This window comes from Orcinus orca, chromosome 11, assembly GCF_937001465.1.
Source record: "Orcinus orca chromosome 11, mOrcOrc1.1, whole genome shotgun sequence".
Classification (NCBI taxonomy): Eukaryota; Metazoa; Chordata; class Mammalia; order Artiodactyla; family Delphinidae; genus Orcinus; species Orcinus orca.
In genome coordinates this window covers 78,930,442-78,940,522 of record NC_064569.1, presented here as the reverse complement: position 1 = coordinate 78,940,522, position 10,081 = coordinate 78,930,442, and positions in this window count along the sequence as shown.

Genomic DNA, 10,081 nt, shown 5'->3' with positions numbered 1-10,081 from the left:
CACTGCTCCGCCCTGGCTCCAGACTGCTGTCATTCCTCTCCTGGATTAGTGCAGTGACCTCCCTGCTGGCCACAGTGATTCCTCTTCGTCCTTTGTGCCCTTACAGTTTATTTTCAACATAACAGCCAGGATAATCCTCTTAAAATATAAAACAGATAATGTCACTCAAAACCTCCCAGTGTGGGGCCTCCCTGGTGGCGCGGTGGTTGAGAGTCTGCCTGCCGATGCAGGGGACATGGGTTTGTGCCCCGGTCCGGGAAGATCCCACATGCCGCGGAGCGGCTGGGCCCGTGAGCCATGGCCGCTGAACCTGTGTGTCCGGAGCCCGTGCTCCGCAACGGGAGAGGCCACGGTGGTGAGAGGCCCGCGTACCGCAAAAAAACAAAACAAAACAAAAAAACCTCCCAGTGGTTTCCCACCTCAATCAGAAAACCCTATAATGGCCTACAAGATTCTATATGATCTGCACCTGTTCCCCACACTTACCTGCTCTCACCTCCTTCTGCACTGCTCATCGTTCCAGCCACAATGGACTCCTGCTGGTCCTCAAGAACACCAGGCATACTCCCACCTCAGGGCCTCTGGACTTCCTGATCCCTCTGCCTGGAATGTTCTCCCCCATATATTCTTATGGCTCACTCCCTCACTTTCTTCAAGTCACTGTGCAAATATCACCCTCCCTATTTTAAATCCCTTGCTTTATTTTTCTTCATAGCTTTTTTCCCATTCTGTATAATACAATATAATGTATATATGATACACTGCATAATTTACTTGTTTATATTATTTATTGCCTGTCTCCTCCACATTGAACATAAGTTCCAAGAAGACCTGGCACATAGTAGGCACTCAGTAAATCATTGTAAAACTGACTCTTAGACCAAGGAACCCGACATCCAGTCTTATCTCTGCCTCTAACTAAAGAAGGCATTCACCCTAACTGTGCTCAGATGCTTCAGCTCTGAAACAAGGTTGGGCCATAAGATCCCTTAGCAGGAGATTTATAGTAGAATAAGAAAAGAAAATCTAAGATTTTTCTTACCAGCTTTCTTTCTTTCTTTAAGGGGAAAGTGGCAATCAGGACCACAACCTCAAAACATTTTTGGTCCAAAACAATGGCATAAAAATTTGACTATGTGGATGTGATGGAGAAAATATGAACTACATGTTTTCATAAACTTCCTTCTAAGGAGAAGGAGAACCCTCTGTCTTTGTGAGATGATCTAGTAGTGAACAAAGGAAAATTGAGAGAAGCAAGAAAGAATTAGTTAATTTACACTAGAAGGAAAGGGTCTGGAACTGCTCTTGGAAAAAGAGAATTGATCCAGAGGTAACATAAGTAGACCAGTGTGAGGGGGGGTGAAAATGGTGGCATTTTGAAATAAAGTTTGGTAAAAAGAGAAGGACGTAAGTCTTTGGAATTTTTGGAAAAAGACTTTGTGCTTCAATGGAAAATTCTGCATTGTCTACAGTACACCCTTCTAGATTATCTGATTTTAGCTTTTCATTGCCATTAAGCTAGTTTACAACTCTAAAATGTAGATAACTGCTAGCTATTCCAAACAGTTCTTGTCTACAGACATGTAAATTCTACCTGATAGACCTTCAACTGACTCCTCTTTCCTATCATGGAAAAATCCAGTCTCACCTCCATTTGTACATTTATTTCAATATTCCTAATCTATAAATGTATCCATTCTTTGGATTCTCCTTTGAACTGGTTGTAACATCTTACAGGTTCCCTCTTTAATGAGTTAAATAAAATCTTTAACACATGTTCATATTATATCTGTATGAGAGTCGTGATTTTATCTTTAAAAAAAATTCATCCTTTAAATGAGTGAAGAGAATTTCAAAGATTTTTATATGTATTATGGAATATGATCAAGAGAATGTAGTAAAAATTTAGTTCTTTTTATTTTTTATACGTCATTGTGCTGAGAATGACCTGAAAGTGGCCAGATTATATTTAGATAAATGGAGATGATACAGTGTTCCAGGGTTTTAGGAAATTGACACCCCCAAACTGGACTCATTGCCTTCAGAGTCATCTCTTTCAACCCAGCCTGGATTATTTTGCTAAAGTAATCTTCTAAAGGACGACTCTGATCATGCCAGGCCCCGGTGAAAAACCACCACTGCCTAACAGGTGAAGCTCAAATGCCTTCACCTGACGTTCAAGGCCAGACTGTAATAAGTCTTAAGTACACTCCAACCTGCCCTGCCTCAACTCCTCACACAACAGGAATCTTCTACACCATCCAAAAGCTTTCACTCAAAACCCATGAGTTTGCACCCTCAGGTCACATATGTGACATCTCTTCTCTGCTTGTGTAAATGCCCTCAAGGCTCAGATTATGTCTCGCCTCTTCATAAATCCAGCCCAGAATGACTTTCTCTTTTGAATGCACTGAACAACTTATCTATTTCCTCATTTATCGTATACTGTTCCAATGCTTACATGATCTTTTTTACACATCTAATTAGACTGCAAACTACTGATGAGCATACCGTAGTTTATATTTTATTTATATTTCCACGGGATTTGACTCAGCCTTAGGGATGTGCTAATAAGGATCTATTGATCCTTATACATAAGAATTAGCCTCTGAGAGAAATCCTTTGCTCCAATAGTGGCCTAATTTTTGATAAGTTGCCACACCCCACACACACACCACAACACGTACCCTACAGTGAGAAAGCATCAAAAATACTCCTCACCGGAACTCAAATGCCCAGACTTTGGAATCTTTCCCATTTCTGCAAACATCTATCTATTCACTCAAATCCTCCAAGTGATTCTGACCTGAAATGTATTCAAGGAATTGTACCACATCCGGAAGTCTCCTGACTGGATCCCCCTTTTCCTTCCTGGTCTTTCTAGGAAGCGCTCCTCTGCTGTGCCCCCATTCTCCCACTTAATCCCCGGTGCCTCTGCGAGGTTGCAGTCTGTTCTGCTTCCCAGGAACTCACTAAGCTCCTGCCCTGACCTTTGCCGATTCTCCTTCTGGGCTCCACACTGGCCACTGGGAAAGTGTCTTCGTTTATGCAAATTCCCTGCTGGGGGTGCCAATTGTTACCCTTAATATATGCAGGGCCTCAGCTAGACCCTGGGTGAGATACAATAATGAATAAAGACATTATCTTTGCCCTCCAGGCGCTTACAGGCTAATAACACCTATAGAACTAATTAACTTCTAAGGGAGAAAGAAGTAATATCTTCAGTTATCTCACCTTAGCTCACATTCAGGTTAGACAAAGCCACATGAATTGCTTGTTGGTCTTTGTGAATGAATACCAAGGAGAAACCACTACCAAGTCAATACATTTTAATTGGAAGTGTTTATGAAACCCAGGACAGGTCCCTAAATGTATTAATTGCTTCCCAAGGAAATATAAAATTCACAATTACTGAAACCATGAAAAATTAATACAGTGACAGCTCTAAAAATGTTGCTTTATAAACTGTTGCCAAATACATGGAAATAAACCAATTGACCTTTTAAAAAGTGGAAAAAAAAGCTCTAAATGATCAGTAGACAAGAACTGTTTGCCTTGAGACTAGCCAACTTAGGGCAGTAATATTAATGCATTGCAACTCATTTAAAAGAGATTTCATCAGCTGTATCATTAGTTTTAGAAAAGTTATTTCAACAAAGAAGGTAGCTAAAAGGTTAGATGTGAATTGTTCTCCCCTCCCTTCCCACACCCACAATATATTAGTACAGGTTTAAAAAAATATCTATTAGTTCTGAATTTAGACTTTAAAAAGTAGTTTGAAGTGAAAATAGCAATTATCTGTATTCTAAGATTCTTTTTCATTTAATGTTTCCACTGAATTGCATCAGAAAATATGTTGCTTCTCCATAAAATGCAGCAATGCAGAGCTTTCAAAACTTGAAATTATTTCCCCTAGAAAAGAGCCTTCTCGTTCGCATGTTTACGTATTCAACAAACATTCTGAGCAGTTTCCATATATGCCTGCTGCTGGGTTGAGCACTAGGAAATAAAGGCAGGCAACGCCAGTCCCCACCCCCAGGAGGTGCACAGTCTTAGGAGAATGCAGGTATTTGCTTTGCTAGCAGTACCTGTCCTGGGAGGTGGGAGCCCGAGAGAAGGAGTACTTAAGTCTCTTTACGGAGGACAAAGCACTTCAACTGAGAACTGAAGGATGACGATGACGTTGCCAGGCAAGCGAGATGGGCAAGGGCATGCCAACAGAAGGACCAACATGGGTGAAACACAAAGAAGTGGCAGGGTCAGAGAAGAGCAAGTAGCTAAGCCTGGACCTTCTAGTGTCGGGGGGATCCATGGGACACATGGGGCTAGATAAGCAAGCAGAAGAAAAATAATAATGATTAATTTGGAGCACTTCTTATGTGCTAAGCACAGTGATAGGTGTTTCACATGGATTATTATTTATTATTGCAAAATAGTCTCCCTTTGAGATAGGTACTATTATTATCCTAATTTCCCAGATGAGTAAAGTGAGGCATAGAGGTTAAATTACTAGTTCAAGGACTTATAGCTAGTCAATGGCTTTGAAACCAGGCATTCTTTCTCCAGAGTCCACAAGCTTGACTACCTATCAAATTGTGAGGGATCTTGTACACCAGACACAGGAGCTGAGAAAGTATCTTTCAGGCAGTGGAATGCTGCTGAGGGATACTGAGCATGGGAGTGACATCATCAGAAATAAATAAATAATAAAATAACTACTCTGATGATCTGGAAGACCGATTTTTTTCAGTTTCGCTTGTATGTATGCTGGGGGCAAGGAGGGAGAAGAAGAGGGGCAGGGCACAAAGGCCAGAATTCCAGCAATGGAGGGAATGTAAATCTTAGTAAAAGAGAAAACAAAGGCCTGACTTGGGCAGTAGCGGTGGAAACAGAGTGGAAGGGCAGACAGATACTTAGGAGGTGGAGTAAGAGAAAACCCAGCGATACTGATGGATACTGGGAACAGGACAGGCATCGACAAGTAGCAGGAAGGGGATGGCTCCTTCCCACTCCTGATGTTTCTTTAAACAGGAAAGGAAATGGCCTATATGGAAAAAGAATCTTAAGAGTGGATATACATATATGTATAACTGATGCACTTTGCTGTACACCTGAAACTAACACAACACTGTAAATCAACTATAATCCAACAAAAAAAAACTTTTTAAATGAAAGGACATCAATTAAAATAAAACTCTTGGCCTCCCTCTGTCCTCTTACTTCCACCCGCCTCAAACTATAGCTACTTGTCTGAGGGTGAATTTGGTAGAGAAACGAGACGTGTAGCCTCTTCCTCTTCCATCTCCCTCAAGGGCAAGCCGCCCTCGAAAGCATACGGAAGCACAGTTTCAATTCTGCGTTTCCACAGAGCAGGGAGGCTCACAGTTGGAGGAGATAACCTCAACCCCCCCCCACCCCCGCCAACAAGTGGTGCATGAACCAGAAACTTTGAGAAATAAGACATGTTGGCAATTAAAGGTAGAGCCTATGACTTGGGGCCTTGGGTGGAGCCTGTGATATGGGGCTGTTGGGTGGTGTGTAGCAACTCAGACGATCCATGGGGCTGGTTTTAACAGTTATGCAGTTGGCTTTGAACTGCTAGGCCTGCACAAAATGCCACGTATATTTTCCCCTTGGCTTATCTCTGCAGCTTGTGGTGGCTCTGTCCACAAGCAAGTGACTTTCTCTAGAGGCACAGTGGCACATGAAGGACCCTACCAAGAGCCCCAGCTATACCAAAGAGGAGAGCCTCAGTGCTGGGGCCTTGGTTACCCAAGTGGTTAAGGCTAACAAGAGGACAAAAGGATGGGAACCAGTAGAAAGGGAACAGGTGTTCTTCACTTCTGATGTTTCCCTTTAAGTGAAGGGCCATCAATTAGTACAACATACCTGGCCTTGGTCCAGCTCTTCACTCTTTCAGCCTGAATCCTACCACAGACCTAGCATAGGAATGTTCTGGGGATGGGCCCAGGCATCAGTATGTTTTAAAAGCTCTCAGGTGATTCTAATGTGCGGGCAGGGCTGAGAATCAAAGAACTAAATGATCCCTAAAGGTACCTTCCAACTCTTAAATAAATTGTTGTGATCCTGCCAGAAGTTAGAGCAAATGACTTTAAGGCCCTTGGGACATCCTTCCTAGTGGCCCTGAGACTCAAATGCATAGTGTGCAATCAACCTTCTAATGGGAAAAAAATACATGAGCTTCATGCGTTGGTCCCAAAGCTTGCCTCTCAGGGCTTCCCTACTGAGTCATTGCCACACAATCAATGGTAGAACTGTTCTGAACTGTAACTTGAGAGGGGAATAATCAGGAAGAATCCAGCTACGCCACAGCCTAATCACAATGACTGATATTTCTAGGGCTGTGTTAATCAAGCATTCATGTAGACAAATCCTTACGGTCAAACTGATTCTAGAATGATTCTGCCTCCAGGGCTGGAATCTTTTATAAACTGAAATTCTCCATTCAGACTTTCCTCTCACCTAAATGCAAAATCCCTCCTAATGGTAGCATCTGTTGCCTGCAGCAAACAGAGTTGATTACAGATGCTCTGAAAGGAATTTAAGTCCTTTCTCATGCTACTCAGGAGGTGACAGTGTGATGGGAAGCAGTGACTCTTCTGTTTAAAATAAAAATCTTTGGCTAAACAGTGAGTGCAATAATAAGGTAAAAGATATACTGTTGTATAAAATATTAATATTTGTTGGATTTTTATCTTTTTCTTCAGTACTAAATATGACCAATAACCATACATGCACTGTCTCTTATAGCTATGGAGCCGGTGTGCAGGTAACTGGTTACCAAGCAACGTATTGGCTGGGGATTAGAGCACACAGTTGCATGGGCATAACTCTGAATAATGCAGACCTTGTTAAGTGATACATTTTTCATTATCCTAGTATCACATCAAGTTCTATACCACCTTTTTTTCTTCTTCTTTAATCTAGGGAACATATTCTATTAAGAACCTTGAAGAAATCTTACCATCAGATATATCTTTTTTATTAAAAACAATGAAAAGAACAGATTCATTATATCTTATCCATCAAACTTGTTATCTACCTAAACATCTGTTCAGTTTTTGTTGTTGTGTTTAGAAAGAATAATTATCCGGCAGACCTTATAAGAAATGAATTTCAATGGAGCGAATGAACTTTACTAATGACTTGCATTTATAGCTCCTCAAGGAAAAAGTTACCTAGTCTCATAATCCTGTTTATTCTTTCAAAATGAAAAGGTCTTTGGTGGTTATTTTAGATCTGAGAGGGTTTTTAAAAACTAGCTCTCAACGGCCTTCTGATCCTTAATAAATATGATCAAAATATATTTTAAATGCTTAGAGTTCCTCAGTTGCTGAGTATAGAAAATGCCTCTGCTCTTTACCTTTACTTTCCTAATTTAAATATTAGCCTGCATTAAGGACTCAAAGTAGCAACTAGAAAATTTTTTGTTTATGGGAAAGTTCTCTGATACCTGTAATGACATCATTTTGCCTTTTACAAAAAATCACAATTAAATGGGAAGGAAGAGTGGAAGGAAGCAAGAAAGAAAGGAAAGGAGGGAGGGAGGGAGGGAAGAAAAGTATTCAAAAGGGGTTCCTAATTCCCCATTCTTTGAAAACAAACAAGTAGGTCTTTCTTAAGAATATTACCCTTCTAAATATCCCATTAGAACAGCTCAGTTTTTAAAGGCTTCCTTGCAATTGCTTAAGTGATGTCCCTACTCTGGAGAGGTAGTTCTTTGTGGAAATGGTATATGAAGTGATTTTGGTGCAGGGGAACAAAGTAAATATCCTTGACCTTAATTTTAAGGTTAGTCATCCATGATATTAATTTTATTACAAAAATTGACAAATATATTTTTCTAAACCTGGATAGAAGCCAATGGGGTTTTGTCTTCATTCTGAGTAGAGAGAAGAAAACATTTTAGCCCAGTTCTTGGTGTTGACGTCACAGTTATGAATCTAGGGAAAAACACAGTTTACACAACCCTTTGCAGTTCACGCAGGGCTGTATGCAACTACTTGCCTCAGAGAATGGAGCAGTGGGAACTTGCTTCTGACCTGGTGCCTTACTGAAGCTCAAACTGGCAATTTCATACATTTCCAGCAGCTTTGTAACTGTGCCTATTATCTATGATTCAGCATCTTCAAATTCATCTAAGTAAACTTAACATGAGCAAAACACTAAAAAATGGCAAGGGAGGCAGCTTCAAGTTTCTTAGAGGAAAGAGCTATGAAAGCTATGCCCTCTCTCCCTACCTGCTCCCTTTTTTAGGAAAGAAATACAAGATTCTCTATACTGGGGATGCGATGGGAGTCAACACATAATTTCTTGAAATGAAATTCGGCATTTCTTTTCTTTACATTTAAAATGTATATGCGTTCTTATATCTAAAATAAGTATCTGGAAACTTTACCCCTTCAAAAGAGCAAAGTGAAATAGCTCCACTTATTTTTCAAGATGCTGCTTTTATTTTCAAGATGCTCATAGCTGTGTTTTCTCCATCACTGTTTCTCTTAGTTTTTCCCAGTCTACCCAGTGTTTTCCTGATCCAATTGTTGCTGTCTGAATGTGAAAAGGTCTTTTGACTAGTAAGCCATCAGAGTTGTTTTAAAAAAAAAAGTAACTACAGGCTACAAGATCTGTTCAGCTTTAATTTTACTCTATGACTTTTCTGTTAAAACAGGAAGGTGGACTTCCCTGGTGGCGCAGTGATTAAAAATCCGCCTGTCAAAGCAGGGGACACAGGTTCGAGCCCTGGTCCGGGAAGATCCCACATGCCGGGGAGCAACACAGCCCATGCACCACAACTACTGAGCCTGCGGTCTACAGCCCGCGAGCCACAACTACTGAGCCCACGTGCCACAGCTACTGAAGCCGGCACACCTAGAGCCTGTGCTCCGCAACAAGAGAAGCCACCGCAATGAGAAGCCCACGCACCCTAACGAAGAGTAGCCCCCACTTGCCGCAACTAGAGGAAGCCCGCGCACAGCAATGAAGATCCAACACAGCCAAAAAATAAATATAAATAAATTTATAAAAAAAGAAAAAAAAGATATTCTTATCAATCTCTCCTTACTAGTTCAGGCAGGAGACTCAAGCATGATATCTCTGTTCAGAGTCTTCTTATAACTTTAAGCTAGTTTAACAGTAATTTCCTCATAAATCACAGTGGATTTATGATTTCCACATAAATCAACTGAAATCACACTGGAAAGATACTTATTACAAGAAATCAGAACTTTTTATCACAGAAATGTGTGTTGACCCAAAACACAGACAGATTTATACACATACATTCCTGATCCTCCCCCATTCATAAAATTATGCAATAATCATGTAATAAATACATGACACAACATAAAGTATGACTTGCTTGGTTCTATTCCTTATTCCAACAAGGACTCTTTCTAAAATTGTTTGCCTCAAAATCAGGTAATAAATGAAAGGGAGAAAAGATGGTCTGGAACCTGTTTTCTTCTGTAATCTTCCATGCAGAAAACAATTGGGCTACACTGCAGAACTGAATCTTTAGACTTACAAGTTAGCAAATATTGCCTAGCCTGTTACTAATAAAAGAGCCATATTTGTGATTGCTTTTTCCTTTACAATGAAAAGACCTCAGAATTTTGAATTTGCAATAAATAATAATCAGTAACAAATTCATATTTTATGCCAGTTTTGACACAAACAAAAAATGCGTTGTGAGAACCAAAATGAATTAATGGAACCCTCCGTTAGTCTGTCTGATCTTATGAATCACCTTTCCTCTTCTTCCTGTCCCCCTGGAGCTGCCTGAGAATCACAGCCACGTTAGTTTGTTTGCTTTCTTCAGCAAAGAAAATGCTCGGTTTTGCCTTGACGTCTGAATTTATTAAAAGGTAAAGAAACTTCTACTCTAAACATCCTTATCAAACCTTCCCCCCCCCACCACCAAAAAAAGTTTAAATGAAATCTAAACACTGGTCTCAGAGTGGACACCTAAGTAATTACATTTTCAGTTTATTGCATTTTCTTATGCTGCTTGAATCTTTTCAGAAGTAGGGTGGTCCAAAAATTATATTACTGAGAGAAAATT